The sequence below is a fragment of the Triturus cristatus genome, chromosome 8 (assembly GCF_964204655.1).
Source record: "Triturus cristatus chromosome 8, aTriCri1.1, whole genome shotgun sequence".
NCBI lineage: Eukaryota > Metazoa > Chordata > Amphibia > Caudata > Salamandridae > Triturus > Triturus cristatus.
In genome coordinates this window covers 894,523,309-894,545,925 of record NC_140591.1, presented here as the reverse complement: position 1 = coordinate 894,545,925, position 22,617 = coordinate 894,523,309, and positions in this window count along the sequence as shown.

The following is a 22,617-nucleotide window of genomic DNA, read 5'->3' as shown; positions in this document are numbered from 1 at the left end:
TACCTAAGGTCTTAGACTTGTACTCTGGCCTACTGGTTAAGTTCTTAACACTTACTCTGGCCTAAGAGCTAAGGTCTTAGACTCGTACTGTTGCCTAATAGCTAAGGTCTTAACTCTTACTGTGGCCTAATAGCTAAGGTCTTAGACTCACACTCTGGCCTACTGGTTAAGGTCTTAACTCTTACTCTGGCATAGTAGCTAAGGTCTTAGACTCTTACTCTGGCCTAATAGCTAAGGACTTAACTCTTACTCTGGCCTACTGGTTAAGGTCTTAACTCTTACTCTGGCCTAATAGCTAAGGTCTTAGACTCGTACTGTTGCCTAATAGCTAAGGTCTTAACTCTTACTCTGGCCTAATAGCTAAGGTCTTAGACTCACACTCTGGCCTACTGTTTAAGGTCTTAACTCTTACTCTGGCCTACTGGTTAAGGTCTTAACTCTTACTCTGGCCTAATAGCTAAGGTCTTAGACTTGTACTCTGGCCTACTGGTTAAGGTCTTAACTCTTACTCTGGCCTACTGGCCTAATGGTTAAGGTTTTAACTCTTACTCTGGCCTACTGGTTAAGGTCTTAACTCTTACTCTGGCCTAATAGCTAAGGTCTTAGACTCGTACTATGGCCTACAGGTTAAGGTCTTAACTCTTACTCTGGCCTACTGGATAAGGTATTAACTCTTACTCTGGCCTCATAGCTAAGGTCTTAGACTCGTACTCTGGCCTACTGGTTAAGGTCTTAACTCTTACTCTGGCCTAATAGCTAAGTTCTTCACTCGTACTCTGGCCAAATAGCTAAGGTCTTAGACCCGTACTCTGGCCTACAGGTTAAGGTCTTAACTCTTACTCTGGCTTAATAGCTAAGGTCTTAAATCTTACTCTGGCCTAATAGCTAAGGTCTTAGACTTGTACTCTGGCCTAATTGTTAAGCTCTTAACTCTTACTCTGGTTTACTGGTTAAGGTCTTAACTCTTACTCTGGCCTAATAGCTAAGGTCTTAGACTCGTACTCTGGCCTAATGGTTAAGGTCTTAACTCTTACTCTGGCCTACTGGTTAAGGTCTTAACTCTTACTCTGGCCTACAGGTTAAGGTCTTAGACTCGTACTATGGCCTACTGGTTAAGGTCTTAAATCTTACTCTGGCCTAATAGCTAAGGTCTTAGACTCGTACTATGGCCGACAGGTTAAGGTCTTAGACTCGTACTCTGGCCTAATAGCTACGGTCTTAACTCGTACTCTGGCCTACTGGTTAAGGTCTTTACTCTTACTCTGGCCTACTGGTTAAGGTCTTTACTCTTACTCTGGCCTAATGGTTAAGATCTTAACTCTTACTCTGGCCTAATGGTTAAGGTCATAACTCTTAGTCTGGCCTACTGGTTAAGGTCTTAAATCTTACTCTGGCCTAATAGCTATGGTCTTAGACTTGTACTATGGCATACAGGTTAAGGTCTTAACTCTTACTCTGGCCTACTGGCCTAATGGTTAAGGTTTTAACTCTTACTCTGGCCTACTGGTTAAGGTCTTAACTCTTACTCTGGCCTAATAGCTAAGGTCTTAGACTCGTACTATGGCCTACAGGTTAAGGTCTTAACTCTTACTCTGGCCTACTGGTTTAGGTCTTAACTCTTACTCTGGCCTAATAGCTAAGGTCTTAGACTCGTACTCTGGCCTACTGGTTAAGGTCTTAACTCTTACTCTGGCCTACTGGTTAAGGTCTTAAATCTTACTCTGGCATAATAGCTAAGGTCTTAGACTCGTACTCTGGCCTACTGGTTAAGGTCTTAACTCTTACTCTGGCCTACTGGTTAAGGTCTTAAATCTTACTCTGGCATAATAGCTAAGGTCTTAGACTCGTACTCTGGCCTACTGGTTAAGGTCTTAACTCTTACTCTGGCCTAATAGCTCAGGTCTTAGACTCGTAATCTGGCCTAATAGCTAAGGTCTTAGACTCATACTCTGGCCTACAGGTTAAGGTCTTAACTCTTACTCTGGCCTAATAGCTAAGGTTTCAACTCTTACTCTGGCCTAACAGCTAAGGTCTTAACTCTTACTCTGACCTAATAGCTAAGGTCTTAACTCTTACTCTGGCCTAATAGCTAAGGTATTAGACTCGTACTCTGGCCTACTGATTAAGGTCTTAACTCTTACTCTGGCCTAATAGCTAAGGTCTTAGACTCGTACTCTGGCGTAATAGCTAAGGTCTTAGACTTGTACTCTGGCCTACTGGTTAAGGTCTTAACTCTTACTCTGGCCTAATAGCTAAGGTCTTAGACTCGTACTCTTGTCTAATACCTAAGGTCTTAACTCTTACTCTGGCCTATTAGCTAAGGTCTTAGACTCGTACTCTGGCCTAATAGCTAAGGTCTTAGACTTGTACTCTGGCCTACTGGTTAAGGTCTTAACTCTTACTCTGGCCTAATAGCTAAGGTCTTAGACTCGTACTCTTGTCTAATACCTAAGGTCTTAACTCTTACTCTGGCCTAATAGCCAAGGTCTTAACTCTTACTCTGGCCTAATAGCTAAGGTCTTAACTCTTACTCTGGCCTAATACCTAAGGTCTTAGACTTGTACTCTGGCCTACTGGTTAAGTTCTTAACACTTACTCTGGCCTAAGAGCTAAGGTCTTAGACTCGTACTGTTGCCTAATAGCTAAGGTCTTAACTCTTACTGTGGCCTAATAGCTAAGGTCTTAGACTCACACTCTGGCCTACTGGTTAAGGTCTTAACTCTTACTCTGGCATAATAGCTAAGGTCTTAGACTCTTACTCTGGCCTAATAGCTAAGGACTTAACTCTTACTCTGGCCTACTGGTTAAGGTCTTAACTCTTACTCTGGCCTAATAGCTAAGGTCTTAGACTCGTACTGTTGCCTAATAGCTAAGGTCTTAACTCTTACTCTGGCCTAATAGCTAAGGTCTTAGACTCACACTCTGGCCTACTGTTTAAAGTCTTAACTCTTACTCTGGCCTACTGGTTAAGGTCTTAACTCTTACTCTGGCCTAATAGCTAAGGTCTTAGACTTGTACTCTGGCCTACTGGTTAAGGTCTTAACTCTTACTCTGGCCTAATAGCTAAGGTCGTAGACTCATACTCTTGCCTAATAGCTAAGGTCTTAGACTCGTACTATGGCCTACAGGTTAAGGTCTTAACTCTTACTCTGGCCTTATACCTAAGGTCTTAGACTCGTACTCTGGCCTAATGGTTAAGGTCTTAGACTCGTACTCTGGCCTACTGGTTAAGGTCTTAACTCTTACTCTGGCCTACTGGTTAAGGTCTTAACTCTTACTCTGGCCTACTGGATAAGGTATTAACTCTTACTCTGGCCTCATAGCTAAGGTCTTAGACTCGTACTCTGGCCTACTGGTTAAGGTCTTAACTCTTACTCTGGCCTAATAGCTAAGTTCTTCACTCGTACTCTGGCCAAATAGCTAAGGTCTTAGACCCGTACTCTGGCCTACAGGGTAAGGTCTTAACTCTTACTCTGGCTTAATAGCTAAGGTCTTAACTCTTACTCTGGCCTAATAGCTAAGGTATTAGACTTGTACTCTGGCCTAATTGTTAAGCTCTTAACTCTTACTCTGGTTTACTGGTTAAGGTCTTAACTCTTACTCTGGCCTAATAGCTAAGGTCTTAGACTCGTACTCTGGCCTAATGGTTAAGGTCTTAACTCTTATTCTGGCCTACTGGTTAAGGTCTTAACTCTTACTCTGGCCTACAGGTTAAGGTCTTAGACTCGTACTATGGCCTACTGGTTAAGGTCTTAAATCTTACTCTGGCCTAATAGCTAAGGTCTTAGACTCGTACTATGGCCGACAGGTTAAGGTCTTAGACTCGTACTCTGGCCTAATAGCTACGGTCTTAACTCGTACTCTGGCCTACTGGTTAAGGTCTTTACTCTTACTCTGGCCTACTGGTTAAGGTCTTTACTCTTACTCTGGCCTAATGGTTAAGATCTTAACTCTTACTCTGGCCTAATGGTTAAGGTCATAACTCTTAGTCTGGCCTACTGGTTAAGGTCTTAAATCTTACTCTGGCCTAATAGCTATGGTCTTAGACTTGTACTATGGCATACAGGTTAAGGTCTTAACTCTTACTCTGGCCTACTGGCCTAATGGTTAAGGTTTTAACTCTTACTCTGGCCTACTGGTTAAGGTCTTAACTCTTACTCTGGCCTAATAGCTAAGGTCTTAGACTCGTACTATGGCCTACAGGTTAAGGTCTTAACTCTTACTCTGGCCTACTGGTTTAGGTCTTAACTCTTACTCTGGCCTAATAGCTAAGGTCTTAGACTCGTACTCTGGCCTACTGGTTAAGGTCTTAACTCTTACTCTGGCCTACTGGTTAAGGTCTTAAATCTTACTCTGGCATAATAGCTAAGGTCTTAGACTCGTACTCTGGCCTACTGGTTAAGGTCTTAACTCTTACTCTGGCCTAATAGCTCAGGTCTTAGACTCGTAATCTGGCCTAATAGCTAAGGTCTTAGACTCATACTCTGGCCTACAGGTTAAGGTCTTAACTCTTACTCTGGCCTAATAGCTAAGGTTTCAACTCTTACTCTGGCCTAACAGCTAAGGTCTTAACTCTTACTCTGACCTAATAGCTAAGGTCTTAACTCTTACTCTGGCCTAATAGCTAAGGTATTAGACTCGTACTCTGGCCTACTGATTAAGGTCTTAACCCTTACTCTGGCCTAATAGCTAAGGTCTTAGACTCGTACTCTGGCCTAATAGCTAAGGTCTTAGACTTGTACTCTGGCCTACTGGTTAAGGTCTTAACTCTTACTCTGGCCTAATAGCTAAGGTCTTAGACTCGTACTCTTGTCTAATACCTAAGGTCTTAACTCTTACTCTGGCCTAATAGCTAAGGTCTTAGACTCGTACTCTGGCCTAATAGCTAAGGTCTTAGACTTGTACTCTGGCCTACTGGTTAAGGTCTTAACTCTTACTCTGGCCTAATAGCTAAGGTCTTAAACTCGTACTCTTGTCTAATACCTAAGGTCTTAACTCTTACTCTGGCCTAATAGCCAAGGTCTTAACTCTTACTCTGGCCTAATAGCTAAGGTCTTAACTCTTACTCTGGCCTAATACCTAAGGTCTTAGACTTGTACTCTGGCCTACTGGTTAAGTTCTTAACACTTACTCTGGCCTAAGAGCTAAGGTCTTAGACTCGTACTGTTGCCTAATAGCTAAGGTCTTAACTCTTACTGTGGCCTAATAGCTAAGGTCTTAGACTCACACTCTGGCCTACTGGTTAAGGTCTTAACTCTTACTCTGGCATAATAGCTAAGGTCTTAGACTCTTACTCTGGCCTAATAGCTAAGGACTTAACTCTTACTCTGGCCTACTGGTTAAGGTCTTAACTCTTACTCTGGCCTAATAGCTAAGGTCTTAGACTCGTACTGTTGCCTAATAGCTAAGGTCTTAACTCTTACTCTGGCCTAATAGCTAAGGTCTTAGACTCACACTCTGGCCTACTGTTTAAGGTCTTAACTCTTACTCTGGCCTACTGGTTAAGGTCTTAACTCTTACTCTGGCCTAATAGCTAAGGTCTTAGACTTGTACTCTGGCCTACTGGTTAAGGTCTTAACTCTTACTCTGGCCTAATAGCTAAGGTCGTAGACTCATACTCTTGCCTAATAGCTAAGGTCTTAGACTCGTACTATGGCCTACAGGTTAAGGTCTTAACTCTTACACTGACCTAATAGCTAAGGTCTTAACTCTTACTCTGGCCTAATAGCTAAGGTATTAGACTCGTACTCTGGCCTACTGGTTAAGGTCATAACTCTTACTCTGGCCTAATAGCTAAGGTCTTAACTCGTAATCTGGCCTACAGGTTAAGGTCTTAGACTCATACTCTGGCCTACTGGTTAAGGTCTTAACTCTTACTCTGGCCTACTGGTTAAGGTCTTAACTCTTACTCTGGCCTAATAGCTAAGGTCTTAGACTCGTACTCTGGCCTACTGGTTAAGGTCTTAACTCTTACTATGGCCTACTGGTTAAGGTCTTAACTCTTACTCTGGCCTAATAGCTAAGGTCTTAGACTCGTACTATGGCCTACTGGTTAAGGTCTTAACTCTTACCCTTGCCTACAGGTTAAGGTCTTAACTCTTACTCTGGCCTAATAGCTAAGGTCTTAACTCTTACTCTTGCCTAATGGTTAAGGTCTTAACTCTTACTCTGGCCTAATTGCTAAGGTCTTAGACTCATACTCTGACCTAATGGTTAAGGTCTTACCTCTTACTCTGGCCTATTAGCTAAGGTCTTAGACTTGTACTATGGCCTACTGGTTAAGGTCTTAACTCTTACTCTGGCCTACTTGTTAAGGTCTTAACTCTTACTCTGGCCTAATAGCTAAGGTCTTAGACTCGTACTCTGGCCTAATGGTTAAGGTCTTAGACTTGTACTATGGCCTACAGGTTAAGGTCTTAACTCTTAATCTGGCCTACTGGTTAAGGTCTTAACTCTTACTCTGGCCTAATAGCTAAGGTCTGAACTCTTACTCTTGCCTAATAGCTAAGGTCTTAGACTCGTACTCTGGCCTAATGGTTAAGGTCTTAGACTCGTACTCTGGCCTACTGGTTAAGTTCTTAACTCTTACTCTGGCCTACTGGTTAAGGTCTTAACTCTTACTCTGGCCTACTTGTTAAGGTCTTAACTCTTACTCTGGCCTAATAGCTAAGGTCTGAGACTCGTACTCTGTCCTAATGGTTAAGGTCTTAGACTCGTACTATGGCCTACAGGTTAAGGTCTTAACTCTTACTCTGGCCTACTGGCTAAGGTCTTAACTCTTACTCTGGCCTACTGGTTAAGGTCTTAACTCTTGCTATGGCCTACTGGTTAAGGTCTTAATTCTTACTCTAGCCTAATAGTTAAGGTGTTAGACTCGTACTCTGGCCTAATGGTTAAGGTCTTAACTCTTACTCTGGCCTAATAGATAAGGTCTTAGACTCGTACTCTGGCCTACTTGTTAAGGTCTTAACTCTTACTCTGGCCTACTTGTTAAGGTCTTAACTCTTACTCTGGCCTACTGATTAAGGTCTTAACTCTTGCTATGGCCTACTGGTTAAGGTCTTAATTCTTACTCTGGCCTACTGGTTAAGGTCTTAACTCTTGCTATGGCCTACTGGTTAAGGTCTTAGTTCTTACTCTAGCCTAATAGTTAAGGTGTTAGACTCGTACTCTGGCCTAATGGTTAAGGTCTTAACTCTTACTCTGGCCTAATAGATAAGGTCTTAACTCTTACTCTGGCCTAATAGCTAAGGTCTTAGACTCGTACTATGGCCGACAGGTTAAGGTCTTAACTCTTACTCTGGCCTACTGGTTACGGTCTTAACTCTTACTCTGGCCTACTGGTTAAGGTCTTAACTCTTACTCTGGCCTAATAGCTACGGTCTTAACTCTTACTCTGGCCTAATAGCTAAGGTCATAGACTCGTACTCTGGCCTAATAGCTAAGGTCTTAGACTCGTACTCTGGCCTAATGGTTAAGGTCTTAGACTCGTACTCTGGCCTACTGGTTAAGGTCTTAACTTTTACTCTGGCCTACTGGTTAAGGTCTTAACTCTTACTCTGGCCTACTTGTTAAGGTCTTAACTCTTACTCTGGCCTAATAGCTAAGGTCTGAGACTCGTACTCTGTCCTAATGGTTAAGGTCTTAGACTCGTACTATGGCCTACAGGTTAAGGTCTTAACTCTTACTCTGGCCTACTGGTTAAGGTCTTAACTCTTACTCTGGCCTAATAGCTAAGGTCTTAACTCTTACTCTGGCCTACTGGTTAAGGTCTTAACTCTCACGCTGGTCTAATAGCTAAGGTCTTAGACTCATACTATGGCCTACTGGTTAAGGTCTTAACTCTTACTCTGGCCTACTTGTTAAGGTCTTAACTCTTACTCTGGCCTAATAGCTAAGGTCTTAGACTCGTACTCTGGCCTAATGGTTAAGGTCTTAGACTTGTACTATGGCCTACAGGTTAAGGTCTTAACTCTTAATCTGGCCTACTGGTTAAGGTCTTAACTCTTACTCTGGCCTACTGGTTAAGATCTTAACTCTTACTCTGGCCTAATAGCTAAGGTCTGAACTCTTACTCTTGCCTAATAGCTAAGGTCTTAGACTCGTACTCTGGCCTAATGGTTAAGGTCTTAGACTCGTACTCTGGCCTACTGGTTAAGGTCTTAACTCTTACTCTGGCCTACTGGTTAAGGTCTTAACTCTTACTCTGGCCTACTTGTTAAGGTCTTAACTCTTACTCTGGCCTAATAGCTAAGGTCTGAGACTCGTACTCTGTCCTAATGGTTAAGGTCTTAGACTCGTACTATGGCCTACAGGTTAAGGTCTTAACTCTTACTCTGGCCTACTGGTTAAGGTCTTAACTCTTACTCTGGCCTACTGGTTAAGGTCTTAACTCTTGCTATGGCCTACTGGTTAAGGTCTTAATTCTTACTCTAGCCTAATAGTTAAGGTGTTAGACTCGTACTCTGGCCTAATGGTTAAGGTCTTAACTCTTACTCTGGCCTAATAGATAAGGTCTTAGACTCGTACTCTGGCCTACTTGTTAAGGTCTTAACTCTTACTCTGGCCTAATGGTTAAGGTCTTAACTCTTACTCTGGCCTACTTGTTAAGGTCTTAACTCTTACTCTGGCCTACTGATTAAGGTCTTAACTCTTGCTATGGCCTACTGGTTAAGGTCTTAATTCTTACTCTGGCCTACTGGTTAAGGTCTTAACTCTTGCTATGGCCTACTGGTTAAGGTCTTAGTTCTTACTCTAGCCTAATAGTTAAGGTGTTAGACTCGTACTCTGGCCTAATGGTTAAGGTCTTAACTCTTACTCTGGCCTAATAGATAAGGTCTTAACTCTTACTCTGGCCTAATAGCTAAGGTCTTAGACTCGTACTATGGCCGACAGGTTAAGGTCTTAACTCTTACTCTGGCCTACTGGTTACGGTCTTAACTCTTACTCTGGCCTACTGGTTAAGGTCTTAACTCTTACTCTGGCCTAATAGCTACGGTCTTAACTCTTACTCTGGCCTAATAGCTAAGGTCATAGACTCGTACTCTGGCCTAATAGCTAAGGTCTTAGACTCGTACTCTGGCCTAAAGGTTAAGGTCTTAGACTCGTACTCTGGCCTACTGGTTAAGGTCTTAACTCTTACTCTGGCCTACTGGTTAAGGTCTTGACTCTTACTCTGGCCTAATAGCTAATGTCTTAACTCTTACTCTGGCCTAATAGCTACGGTCTTAACTCTTACTCTGGCCTAATGGTTAAGGTCTTAGACTCATACTCTGGCCTTTTGGTTAAGGTCTTAACTCTTACTCTGGCCTACTGGTTAAGGTCTTAACTCTTACTCTGGCCTACAGGTTAAGGTCTTAACTCTTACTCTGGCCTAATAGCTAATGTCTTAACTCTTACTCTGGCCTAATAGCTAAGGTCTTAACTCTTACTCTGGCCTACTGGTTAAAGTCTTAACTCTCACGCTGGCCTAATAGCTAAGGTCTTAGACTCATACTATGGCCTACTGGTTAAGGACTTAACTCTTACTCTAGCCTGATAGCTAAGGTCTTAACTCTTACTCTGGCCTAATAGCTAAGGTCTTAGACTCGTACTATGGCCTACAGGTTAATTTCTTAACTCTTACTCTGGCCTACTGGTTAAGGTCTTAACTCTAACTCTGGCCTACTGGTTAAGGTCTTAACTCTTACTCTGGCCTACTGGTTAAGGTCTTAACTCTTACTCTGGCCTAATAGCTAAGGTCTTAGATTCGTACTATGGCCTACAGGTTAAGGTCTTAACTCTTTCTCTGGCCTAATACCTAAGGTCTTAACTCTTACTCTGGCCTACTTGTTAAGGTCTTAACTCTTACTCTGGCCTAATGGTTAAGGTCTTAGACTCGTACTATGGCCTACAGGTTAAGGTCTTAGACTCGTACTATGGCCTACAGGTTAAGGCCTTAACTCTTAATCTGGCCTACTGGTTAAGGTCTTAACTCTTACTCTGGCCTAATAGCTAAGGTCTTAACTCTTACTCTGGCCTAATAGCTAAGGTCTTAGACTCGTACTCTGGCCTAATAGCTAAGGTCTTAGACTCGTACTATTGCCTACAGGTTAAGGTCTTAACTCTTACTCTGGCCTACTGGTTAAGGTCTTAACTCTTACTCTGGCCTAATAGCTAAGGTCTTAACTCTTACTCTGGCCTAATAGCTAAGGTCTTAGACTCGTACTCTGGCCTAATAGCTAAGGTCTTAGACTCGTACTCTGGCCTAATGGTTAAGGTCTTAACTCTTACTCTGGCCTACTGGTTAAGGTCTTAACTCTTACTCTGGCCTACAGGTTAAGGTCTTAACTCTTACTCTGGCCTAATAGCTAATGTCTTAACTCTTACTCTGGCCTAATAGCTAAGGTCTTAACTCTTACTCTGGCCTACTGGTTAAGGTCTTAACTCTTACTCTGGCCTAATAGCTAAGGTCTTAGACTCGTACTATGGCCTACTGGTTAAGGTCTTAACTCTTACTCTGGCCTGATAGCTAAAGTCTTAACTCTTACTCTGGCCTAATAGCTAAGGTCTTAGACTCGTACTATGGCCTACAGGTTAAGGTCTTAACTCTCACTCTGGCCTAATTGCTAAGGTCTTAACTGTTACTCTGGCCTAATAGCTAAGGTCTTAGACTCATACTATGGACTACAGGTTAAGGTCTTAACTCTTACTCTGGCCTAATAGCTAAGGTCTTAACTCTTACTCTGGCCTACTTGTTAAGGTCTTAACTCTTACTCTGGCTTAATGGTTAAGGTCTTAACTCTTACTCTGGCCTACTTGTTAAGGTCTTAACTCTTACTCTGGCCTACTGGTTAAGGTCTTAACTCTTGCTATGGCCTACTGGTTAAGGTCTTAATTCTTACTCTGGCCTACTGGTTAAGGTCTTAACTCTTGCTATGGCCTACTGGTTAAGGTCTTAATTCTTACTCTAGCCTAATAGTTAAGGTGTTAGACTCGTACTCTGGCCTAATGGTTAAGGTCTTAACTCTTACTCTGGCCTAATAGATAAGGTCTTAACTCTTACTCTGGCCTAATAGCTAAGGTCTTAGACTCGTACTATGGCCGACAGGTTAAGGTCTTAACTCTTACTCTGGCCTACTGGTTACGGTCTTAACTCTAACTCTGGCCTACTGGTTAAGGTCTTAACTCTTACTCTGGCCTAATAGCTACGGTCTTAACTCTTACTCTGGCCTAATAGCTAAGGTCATAGACTCGTACTCTGGCCTAATAGCTAAGGTCTTAGACTCGTACTCTGGCCTAATGGTTAAGGTCTTAGACTCGTACTCTGGCCTACTGGTTAAGGTCTTAACTCTTACTCTGGCCTACTGGTTAAGGTCTTAACTCTTACTCTGGCCTAATAGCTAATGTCTTAACTCTTACTCTGGCCTAATAGCTACGGTCTTAACTCTTACTCTGGCCTAATGGTTAAGGTCTTAGACTCGTACTCTGGCCTTTTGGTTAAGGTCTTAACTCTTACTCTGGCCTACTGGTTAAGGTCTTAACTCTTACTCTGGCCTACAGGTTAAGGTCTTAACTCTTACTCTGGCCTAATAGCTAATGTCTTAACTCTTACTCTGGCCTAATAGCTAAGGTCTTAACTCTTACTCTGGCCTACTGGTTAAGGTCTTAACTCTCACGCTGGCCTAATAGCTAAGGTCTTAGACTCATACTATGGCCTACTGGTTAAGGTCTTAACTCTTACTCTGGCCTAATAGCTAAGGTCTTAGACTTGTACTATGGCCTACAGGTTAAGGTCATAACTCTTAGTCTGGCCTACTGGTTAAGGTCTTAAATCTTACTCTGGCCTAATAGCTATGGTCTTAGACTTGTACTATGGCATACAGGTTAAGGTCTTAACTCTTACTCTGGCCTACTGGCCTAATGGTTAAGGTTTTAACTCTTACTCTGGCCTACTGGTTAAGGTCTTAACTCTTACTCTGGCCTAATAGCTAAGGTCTTAGACTCGTACTATGGCCTACAGGTTAAGGTCTTAACTCTTACTCTGGCCTACTGGTTTAGGTCTTAACTCTTACTCTGGCCTAATAGCTAAGGTCTTAGACTCGTACTCTGGCCTACTGGTTAAGGTCTTAACTCTTACTCTGGCCTACTGGTTAAGGTCTTAAATCTTACTCTGGCATAATAGCTAAGGTCTTAGACTCGTACTCTGGCCTACTGGTTAAGGTCTTAACTCTTACTCTGGCCTAATAGCTCAGGTCTTAGACTCGTAATCTGGCCTAATAGCTAAGGTCTTAGACTCATACTCTGGCCTACAGGTTAAGGTCTTAACTCTTACTCTGGCCTAATAGCTAAGGTTTCAACTCTTACTCTGGCCTAACAGCTAAGGTCTTAACTCTTACTCTGACCTAATAGCTAAGGTCTTAACTCTTACTCTGGCCTAATAGCTAAGGTATTAGACTCGTACTCTGGCCTACTGATTAAGGTCTTAACTCTTACTCTGGCCTAATAGCTAAGGTCTTAGACTCGTACTCTGGCCTAATAGCTAAGGTCTTAGACTTGTACTCTGGCCTACTAGTTAAGGTCTTAACTCTTACTCTGGCCTAATAGCTAAGGTCTTAGACTCGTACTCTTGTCTAATACCTAAGGTCTTAACTCTTACTCTGGCCTAATAGCTAAGGTCTTAGACTCGTACTCTGGCCTAATAGCTAAGGTCTTAGACTTGTACTCTGGCCTACTGGTTAAGGTCTTAACTCTTACTCTGGCCTAATAGCTAAGGTCTTAGACTCGTACTCTTGTCTAATACCTAAGGTCTTAACTCTTACTCTGGCCTAATAGCCAAGGTCTTAACTCTTACTCTGGCCTAATAGCTAAGGTCTTAACTCTTACTCTGGCCTAATACCTAAGGTCTTAGACTTGTACTCTGGCCTACTGGTTAAGTTCTTAACACTTACTCTGGCCTAAGAGCTAAGGTCTTAGACTCGTACTGTTGCCTAATAGCTAAGGTCTTAACTCTTACTGTGGCCTAATAGCTAAGGTCTTAGACTCACACTCTGGCCTACTGGTTAAGGTCTTAACTCTTACTCTGGCATAATAGCTAAGGTCTTAGACTCTTACTCTGGCCTAATAGCTAAGGACTTAACTCTTACTCTGGCCTACTGGTTAAGGTCTTAACTCTTACTCTGGCCTAATAGCTAAGGTCTTAGACTCGTACTGTTGCCTAATAGCTAAGGTCTTAACTCTTACTCTGGCCTAATAGCTAAGGTCTTAGACTCACACTCTGGCCTACTGTTTAAGGTCTTAACTCTTACTCTGGCCTACTGGTTAAGGTCTTAACTCTTACTCTGGCCTAATAGCTAAGGTCTTAGACTTGTACTCTGGCCTACTGGTTAAGGTCTTAACTCTTACTCTGGCCTAATAGCTAAGGTCGTAGACTCATACTCTTGCCTAATAGCTAAGGTCTTAGACTCGTACTATGGCCTACAGGTTAAGGTCTTAACTCTTACACTGACCTAATAGCTAAGGTCTTAACTCTTACTCTGGCCTAATAGCTAAGGTATTAGACTCGTACTCTGGCCTACTGGTTAAGGTCATAACTCTTACTCTGGCCTAATAGCTAAGGTCTTAACTCGTAATCTGGCCTACAGGTTAAGGTCTTAGACTCATACTCTGGCCTACTGGTTAAGGTCTTAACTCTTACTCTGGCCTACTGGTTAAGGTCGTAACTCTTACTCTGGCCTACTGGTTAAGGTCTTAACTCTTACTCTGGCCTAATAGCTAAGGTCTTAGACTCGTACTCTGGCCTACTGGTTAAGGTCTTAACTCTTACTATGGCCTACTGGTTAAGGTCTTAACTCTTACTCTGGCCTAATAGCTAAGGTCTTAGACTCGTACTATGGCCTACTGGTTAAGGTCTTAACTCTTACCCTTGCCTACAGGTTAAGGTCTTAACTCTTACTTTGGCCTAATAGCTAAGGTCTTAACTCTTACTCTTGCCTAATGGTTAAGGTCTTAACTCTTACTCTGGCCTAATTGCTAAGGTCTTAGACTCATACTCTGACCTAATGGTTAAGGTCTTACCTCTTACTCTGGCCTATTAGCTAAGGTCTTAGACTTGTACTATGGCCTACTGGTTAAGGTCTTAACTCTTACTCTGGCCTACTTGTTAAGGTCTTAACTCTTACTCTGGCCTAATAGCTAAGGTCTTAGACTCGTACTCTGGCCTAATGGTTAAGGTCTTAGACTTGTACTATGGCCTACAGGTTAAGGTCTTAACTCTTAATCTGGCCTACTGGTTAAGGTCTTAACTCTTACTCTGGCCTAATAGCTAAGGTCTGAACTCTTACTCTTGCCTAATAGCTAAGGTCTTAGACTCGTACTCTGGCCTAATGGTTAAGGTCTTAGACTCGTACTCTGGCCTACTGGTTAAGGTCTTAACTCTTACTCTGGCCTACTGGTTAAGGTCTTAACTCTTACTCTGGCCTACTTGTTAAGGTCTTAACTCTTACTCTGGCCTAATAGCTAAGGTCTGAGACTCGTACTCTGTCCTAATGGTTAAGGTCTTAGACTCGTACTATGGCCTACAGGTTAAGGTCTTAACTCTTACTCTGGCCTACTGGTTAAGGTCTTAACTCTTACTCTGGCCTACTGGTTAAGGTCTTAACTCTTGCTATGGCCTACTGGTTAAGGTCTTAATTCTTACTCTAGCCTAATAGTTAAGGTGTTAGACTCGTACTCTGGCCTAATGGTTAAGGTCTTAACTCTTACTCTGGCCTAATAGATAAGGTCTTAGACTCGTACTCTGGCCTACTTGTTAAGGTCTTAACTCTTACTCTGGCCTACTTGTTAAGGTCTTAACTCTTACTCTGGCCTACTGATTAAGGTCTTAACTCTTGCTATGGCCTACTGGTTAAGGTCTTAATTCTTACTCTGGCCTACTGGTTAAGGTCTTAACTCTTGCTATGGCCTACTGGTTAAGGTCTTAGTTCTTACTCTAGCCTAATAGTTAAGGTGTTAGACTCGTACTCTGGCCTAATGGTTAAGGTCTTAACTCTTACTCTGGCCTAATAGATAAGGTCTTAACTCTTACTCTGGCCTAATAGCTAAGGTCTTAGACTCGTACTATGGCCGACAGGTTAAGGTCTTAACTCTTACTCTGGCCTACTGGTTACGGTCTTAACTCTTACTCTGGCCTACTGGTTAAGGTCTTAACTCTTACTCTGGCCTAATAGCTACGGTCTTAACTCTTACTCTGGCCTAATAGCTAAGGTCATAGACTCGTACTCTGGCCTAATAGCTAAGGTCTTAGACTCGTACTCTGGCCTAATGGTTAAGGTCTTAGACTCGTACTCTGGCCTACTGGTTAAGGTCTTAACTCTTACTCTGGCCTACTGGTTAAGGTCTTAACTCTTACTCTGGCCTACTTGTTAAGGTCTTAACTCTTACTCTGGCCTAATAGCTAAGGTCTGAGACTCGTACTCTGTCCTAATGGTTAAGGTCTTAGACTCGTACTATGGCCTACAGGTTAAGGTCTTAACTCTTACTCTGGCCTACTGGTTAAGGTCTTAACTCTTACTCTGGCCTAATAGCTAAGGTCTTAACTCTTACTCTGGCCTACTGGTTAAGGTCTTAACTCTCACGCTGGTCTAATAGCTAAGGTCTTAGACTCTTACTATGGCCTACTGGTTAAGGTCTTAACTCTTACTCTGGCCTACTTGTTAAGGTCTTAACTCTTACTCTGGCCTAATAGCTAAGGTCTTAGACTCGTACTCTGGCCTAATGGTTAAGGTCTTAGACTTGTACTATGGCCTACAGGTTAAGGTCTTAACTCTTAATCTGGCCTACTGGTTAAGGTCTTAACTCTTACTCTGGCCTACTGGTTAAGGTCTTAACTCTTACTCTGGCCTAATAGCTAAGGTCTGAACTCTTACTCTTGCCTAATAGCTAAGGTCTTAGACTCGTACTCTGGCCTAATGGTTAAGGTCTTAGACTCGTACTCTGGCCTACTGGTTAAGGTCTTAACTCTTACTCTGGCCTACTGGTTAAGGTCTTAACTCTTACTCTGGCCTACTTGTTAAGGTATTAACTCTTACTCTGGCCTAATAGCTAAGGTCTGAGACTCGTACTCTGTCCTAATGGTTAAGGTCTTAGACTCGTACTATGGCCTACAGGTTAAGGTCTTAACTCTTACTCTGGCCTACTGGTTAAGGTCTTAACTCTTACTCTGGCCTACTGGTTAAGGTCTTAACTCTTGCTATGGCCTACTGGTTAAGGTCTTAATTCTTACTCTAGCCTAATAGTTAAGGTGTTAGACTCGTACTCTGGCCTAATGGTTAAGGTCTTAACTCTTACTCTGGACTAATAGATAAGGTCTTAGACTCGTACTCTGGCCTACTTGTTAAGGTCTTAACTCTTACTCTGGCCTAATGGTTAAGGTCTTAACTCTTACTCTGGCCTACTTGTTAAGGTCTTAACTCTTACTCTGGCCTACTGATTAAGGTCTTAACTCTTGCTATGGCCTACTGGTTAAGGTCTTAATTATTACTCTGGCCTACTGGTTAAGGTCTTAACTCTTGCTATGGCCTACTAGTTAAGGTCTTAGTTCTTACTCTAGCCTAATAGTTAAGGTGTTAGACTCGTACTCTGGCCTAATGGTTAAGGTCTTAACTCTTACTCTGGCCTAATAGATAAGGTCTTAACTCTTACTCTGGCCTAATAGCTAAGGTCTTAGACTCGTACTATGGCCGACAGGTTAAGGTCTTAACTCTTACTCTGGCCTACTGGTTACGGTCTTAACTCTTACTCTGGCCTACTGGTTAAGGTCTTAACTCTTACTCTGGCCTAATAGCTACGGTCTTAACTCTTACTCTGGCCTAATAGCTAAGGTCATAGACTCGTACTCTGGCCTAATAGCTAAGGTCTTAGACTCGTACTCTGGCCTAATGGTTAAGGTCTTAGACTCGTACTCTGGCCTACTGGTTAAGGTCTTAACTCTTACTCTGGCCTACTGGTTAAGGTCTTGACTCTTACTCTGGCCTAATAGCTAATGTCTTAACTCTTACTCTGGCCTAATAGCTACGGTCTTAACTCTTACTCTGGCCTAATGGTTAAGGTCTTAGACTCATACTCTGGCCTTTTGGTTAAGGTCTTAACTCTTACTCTGGCCTACTGGTTAAGGTCTTAACTCTTACTCTGGCCTACAGGTTAAGGTCTTAACTCTTACTCTGGCCTAATAGCTAATGTCTTAACTCTTACTCTGGCCTAATAGCTAAGGTCTTAACTCTTACTCTGGCCTACTGGTTAAGGTCTTAACTCTCACGCTGGCCTAATAGCTAAGGTCTTAGACTCATACTATGGCCTACTGGTTAAGGACTTAACTCTTACTCTAGCCTGATAGCTAAGGTCTTAACTCTTACTCTGGCCTAATAGCTAAGGTCTTAGACTCGTACTATGGCCTACAGGTTAATTTCTTAACTCTTACTCTGGCCTACTGGTTAAGGTCTTAACTCTAACTCTGGCCTACTGGTTAAGGTCTTAACTCTTACTCTGGCCTACTGGTTAAGGTCTTAACTCTTACTCTGGCCTAATAGCTAAGGTCTTAGACTCGTACTATGGCCTACAGGTTAAGGTCTTAACTCTTTCTCTGGCCTAATACCTAAGGTCTTAACTCTTACTCTGGCCTACTTGTTAAGGTCTTAACTCTTACTCTGGCCTAATGGTTAAGGTCTTAGACTCGTACTATGGCCTACAGGTTAAGGTCTTAGACTCGTACTATGGCCTTCAGGTTAAGGCCTTAACTCTTAATCTGGCCTACTGGTTAAGGTCTTAACTCTTACTCTGGCCTAATAGCTAAGGTCTTAACTCTTACTCTGGCCTAATAGCTAAGGTCTTAGACTCGTACTCTGGCCTAATAGCTAAGGTCTTAGACTCGTACTATTGCCTACAGGTTAAGGTCTTAACTCTTACTCTGGCCTACTGGTTAAGGTCTTAACTCTTACTCTGGCCTAATAGCTAAGGTCTTAACTCTTACTCTGGCCTAATAGCTAAGGTCTTAGACTCGTACTCTGGCCTAATAGCTAAGGTCTTAGACTCGTACTCTGGCCTAATGGTTAAGGTCTTAACTCTTACTCTGGCCTACTGGTTAAGGTCTTAACTCTTACTCTGGCCTACAGGTTAAGGTCTTAACTCTTACTCTGGCCTAATAGCTAATGTCTTAACTCTTACTCTGGCCTAATAGCTAAGGTCTTAACTCTTACTCTGGCCTACTGGTTAAGGTCTTAACTCTTACTCTGGCCTAATAGCTAAGGTCTTAGACTCGTACTATGGCCTACTGGTTAAGGTCTTAACTCTTACTCTGGCCTGATAGCTAAAGTCTTAACTCTTACTCTGGCCTAATAGCTAAGGTCTTAGACTCGTACTATGGCCTACAGGTTAAGGTCTTAACTCTCACTCTGGCCTAATTGCTAAGGTCTTAACTGTTACTCTGGCCTAATAGCTAAGGTCTTAGACTCATACTATGGACTACAGGTTAAGGTCTTAACTCTTACTCTGGCCTAATAGCTAAGGTCTTAACTCTTACTCTGGCCTACTTGTTAAGGTCTTAACTCTTACTCTGGCTTAATGGTTAAGGTCTTAACTCTTACTCTGGCCTACTTGTTAAGGTCTTAACTCTTACTCTGGCCTACTGGTTAAGGTCTTAACTCTTGCTATGGCCTACTGGTTAAGGTCTTAATTCTTACTCTGGCCTACTGTTTAAGGTCTTAACTCTTGCTATGGCCTACTGGTTAAGGTCTTAATTCTTACTCTAGCCTAATAGTTAAGGTGTTAGACTCGTACTCTGGCCTAATGGTTAAGGTCTTAACTCTTACTCTGGCCTAATAGATAAGGTCTTAACTCTTACTCTGGCCTAATAGCTAAGGTCTTAGACTCGTACTATGGCCGACAGGTTAAGGTCTTAACTCTTACTCTGGCCTACTGGTTACGGTCTTAACTCTAACTCTGGCCTACTGGTTAAGGTCTTAACTCTTACTCTGGCCTAATAGCTACGGTCTTAACTCTTACTCTGGCCTAATAGCTAAGGTCATAGACTCGTACTCTGGCCTAATAGCTAAGGTCTTAGACTCGTACTCTGGCCTAATGGTTAAGGTCTTAGACTCGTACTCTGGCCTACTGGTTAAGGTCTTAACTCTTACTCTGGCCTACTGGTTAAGGTCTTAACTCTTACTCTGGCCTAATAGCTAATGTCTTAACTCTTACTCTGGCCTAATAGCTACGGTCTTAACTCTTACTCTGGCCTAATGGTTAAGGTCTTAGACTCGTACTCTGGCCTTTTGGTTAAGGTCTTAACTCTTACTCTGGCCTACTGGTTAAGGTCTTAACTCTTACTCTGGCCTACAGGTTAAGGTCTTAACTCTTACTCTGGCCTAATAGCTAATGTCTTAACTCTTACTCTGGCCTAATAGCTAAGGTCTTAACTCTTACTCTGGCCTACTGGTTAAGGTCTTAACTCTCACGCTGGCCTAATAGCTAAGGTCTTAGACTCATACTATGGCCTACTGGTTAAGGTCTTAACTCTTACTCTGGCCTGATAGCTAAGGTCTTAACTCTTACTCTGGCCTAATAGCTAAGGTCTTAGACTCGTACTATGGCCTACAGGTTAATGTCTTAACTCTTACTCTGGCCTACTGGTTAAGGTCTTAACTCTAACTCTGGCCTACTGGTTAAGGTCTTAACTCTTACTCTGGCCTACTGGTTAAGGTCTTAACTCTTACTCTGGCCTAATAGCTAAGGTCTTAGACTCGTACTATGGCCTACAGGTTAAGGTCTTAACTCTTTCTCTGGCCTAATACCTAAGGTCTTAACTCTTACTCTGGCCTACTTGTTAAGGTCTTAACTCTTACTCTGGCCTAATGGTTAATGTCTTAGACTCGTACTATGGCCTACAGGTTAAGGTCTTAGACTCGTACTATGGCCTACAGGTTAAGGTCTTAACTCTTAATCTGGCCTACTGGTTAAGGTCTTAACTCTTGCTATGGCCTACTGGTTAAGGTCTTAATTCTTACTCTAGCCTAATAGTTAAGGTGTTAGACTCGTACTCTGGCCTAATGTTTAAGGTCTTAACTCTTACTCTGGCCTAATAGATAAGGTCTTAACTCTTACTCTGGCCTAATAGCTAATGTCTTAGACTCGTACTATGGCATACAGGTTAATGTCTTAACTCTTACTCTGGCCTACTGGTTAAGGTCGTAACTCTTACTCTGGCCTACTGGTTAAGGTATTAACTCTTACTCTGGCCTACTTGTTAAGGTCTTAACTCTTACTCTGGCCTAATAGCTAAGGTCTTAGACTCGTACTCTGGCCTAATGGTTAAGGTCTTAGACTCGTACTATGGCCTACAGGTTAAGGTCTTAACTCTTAATCTGGCCTACTGGTTAAGGTCTTAACTCTTACTCTGGCCTACTGGTTAAGGTCTTAACTCTTACTCTGGCCTAATAGCTAAGGTCTGAACTCTTACTCTTGCCTAATAGCTAAGGTCTTAGACTCGTACTCTGGCCTAATGGTTAAGGTCTTAGACTCGTACTCTGGCCTACTGGTTAAGGTCTTAACTCTTACTCTGGCCTACTGGTTAAGGTCTTAACTCTTACTCTGGCCTACTTGTTAAGGTCTTAACTCTTACTCTGGCCTAATAGCTAAGGTCTGAGACTCGTACTCTGTCCTAATGGTTAAGGTCTTAGACTCGTACTATGGCCTACAGGTTAAGGTCTTAACTCTTACTCTGGCCTACTGGTTAAGGTCTTAACTCTTACTCTGGCCTACTGGTTAAGGTCTTAACTCTTGCTATGTCCTACTGGTTAAGGTCTTAATTCTTACTCTAGCCTAATAGTTAAGGTGTTAGACTCGTACTCTGGCCTAATGGTTAAGGTCTTAACTCTTACTCTGGCCTAATAGATAAGGTCTTAGACTCGTACTATGGCCTACAGGTTAAGGTCTTAACTCTTACTCTGGCCTACTGGTTAAGGTCTTAACTCTTACTCTGGCCTAATAGCTAAGGTCTTAGACTCGTACTATGGCCTACAGGTTAATGTCTTAACTCTTACTCTGGCCTACTGGTTAAGGTCTTAACTCTAACTCTGGCCTACTGGTTAAGGTCTTAACTCTTACTCTGGCCTACTGGTTAAGGTCTTAACTCTTACTCTGGCCTAATAGCTAAGGTCTTAGACTCGTACTATGGCCTACAGGTTAAGGTCTTAACTCTTTCTCTGGCCTAATACCTAAGGTCTTAACTCTTACTCTGGCCTACTTGTTAAGGTCTTAACTCTTACTCTGGCCTAATGGTTAATGTCTTAGACTCGTACTATGGCCTACAGGTTAAGGTCTTAGACTCGTACTATGGCCTACAGGTTAAGGTCTTAACTCTTAATCTGGCCTACTGGTTAAGGTCTTAACTCTTGCTATGGCCTACTGGTTAAGGTCTTAATTCTTACTCTAGCCTAATAGTTAAGGTGTTAGACTCGTACTCTGGCCTAATGTTTAAGGTCTTAACTCTTACTCTGGCCTAATAGATAAGGTCTTAACTCTTACTCTGGCCTAATAGCTAATGTCTTAGACTCGTACTATGGCATACAGGTTAATGTCTTAACTCTTACTCTGGCCTACTGGTTAAGGTCGTAACTCTTACTCTGGCCTACTGGTTAAGGTATTAACTCTTACTCTGGCCTACTTGTTAAGGTCTTAACTCTTACTCTGGCCTAATAGCTAAGGTCTTAGACTCGTACTCTGGCCGAATGGTTAAGGTCTTAGACTCGTACTATGGCCTACAGGTTAAGGTCTTAACTCTTAATCTGGCCTACTGGTTAAGGTCTTAACTCTTACTCTGGCCTACTGGTTAAGGTCTTAACTCTTACTCTGGTCTAATAGCTAAGGTCTGAACTCTTACTCTTGCCTAATAGCTAAGGTCTTAGACTCGTACTCTGGCCTAATGGTTAAGGTCTTAGACTCGTACTCTGGCCTACTGGTTAAGGTCTTAACTCTTACTCTGGCCTACTGGTTAAGGTCTTAACTCTTACTCTGGCCTACTTGTTAAGGTCTTAACTCTTACTCTGGCCTAATAGCTAAGGTCTGAGACTCGTACTCTGTCCTAATGGTTAAGGTCTTAGACTCGTACTATGGCCTACAGGTTAAGGTCTTAACTCTTACTCTGGCCTACTGGTTAAGGTCTTAACTCTTACTCTGGCCTACTGGTTAAGGTCTTAACTCTTGCTATGTCCTACTGGTTAAGGTCTTAATTCTTACTCTAGCCTAATAGTTAAGGTGTTAGACTCGTACTCTGGCCTAATGGTTAAGGTCTTAACTCTTACTCTGGCCTAATAGATAAGATCTTAGACTCGTACTATGGCCTACAGGTTAAGGTCTTAACTCTTACTCTGGCCTACTGGTTAAGGTCTTAACTCTTACTCTGGCCTAATAGCTAAGGTCTTAACTCTTACTCTTGCCTAATAGCTAAGGTCTTAGACTCGTACTCTGGCCTAATAGCTAAGGTCTTAGACTCGTACTCTGGCCTAATGGTTAAGGTCTTAGACTCGTACTCTGGCCTACTGGTTAAGGTCTTAACTCTTACTCTGGCCTACTTGTTAAGGTCTTAAC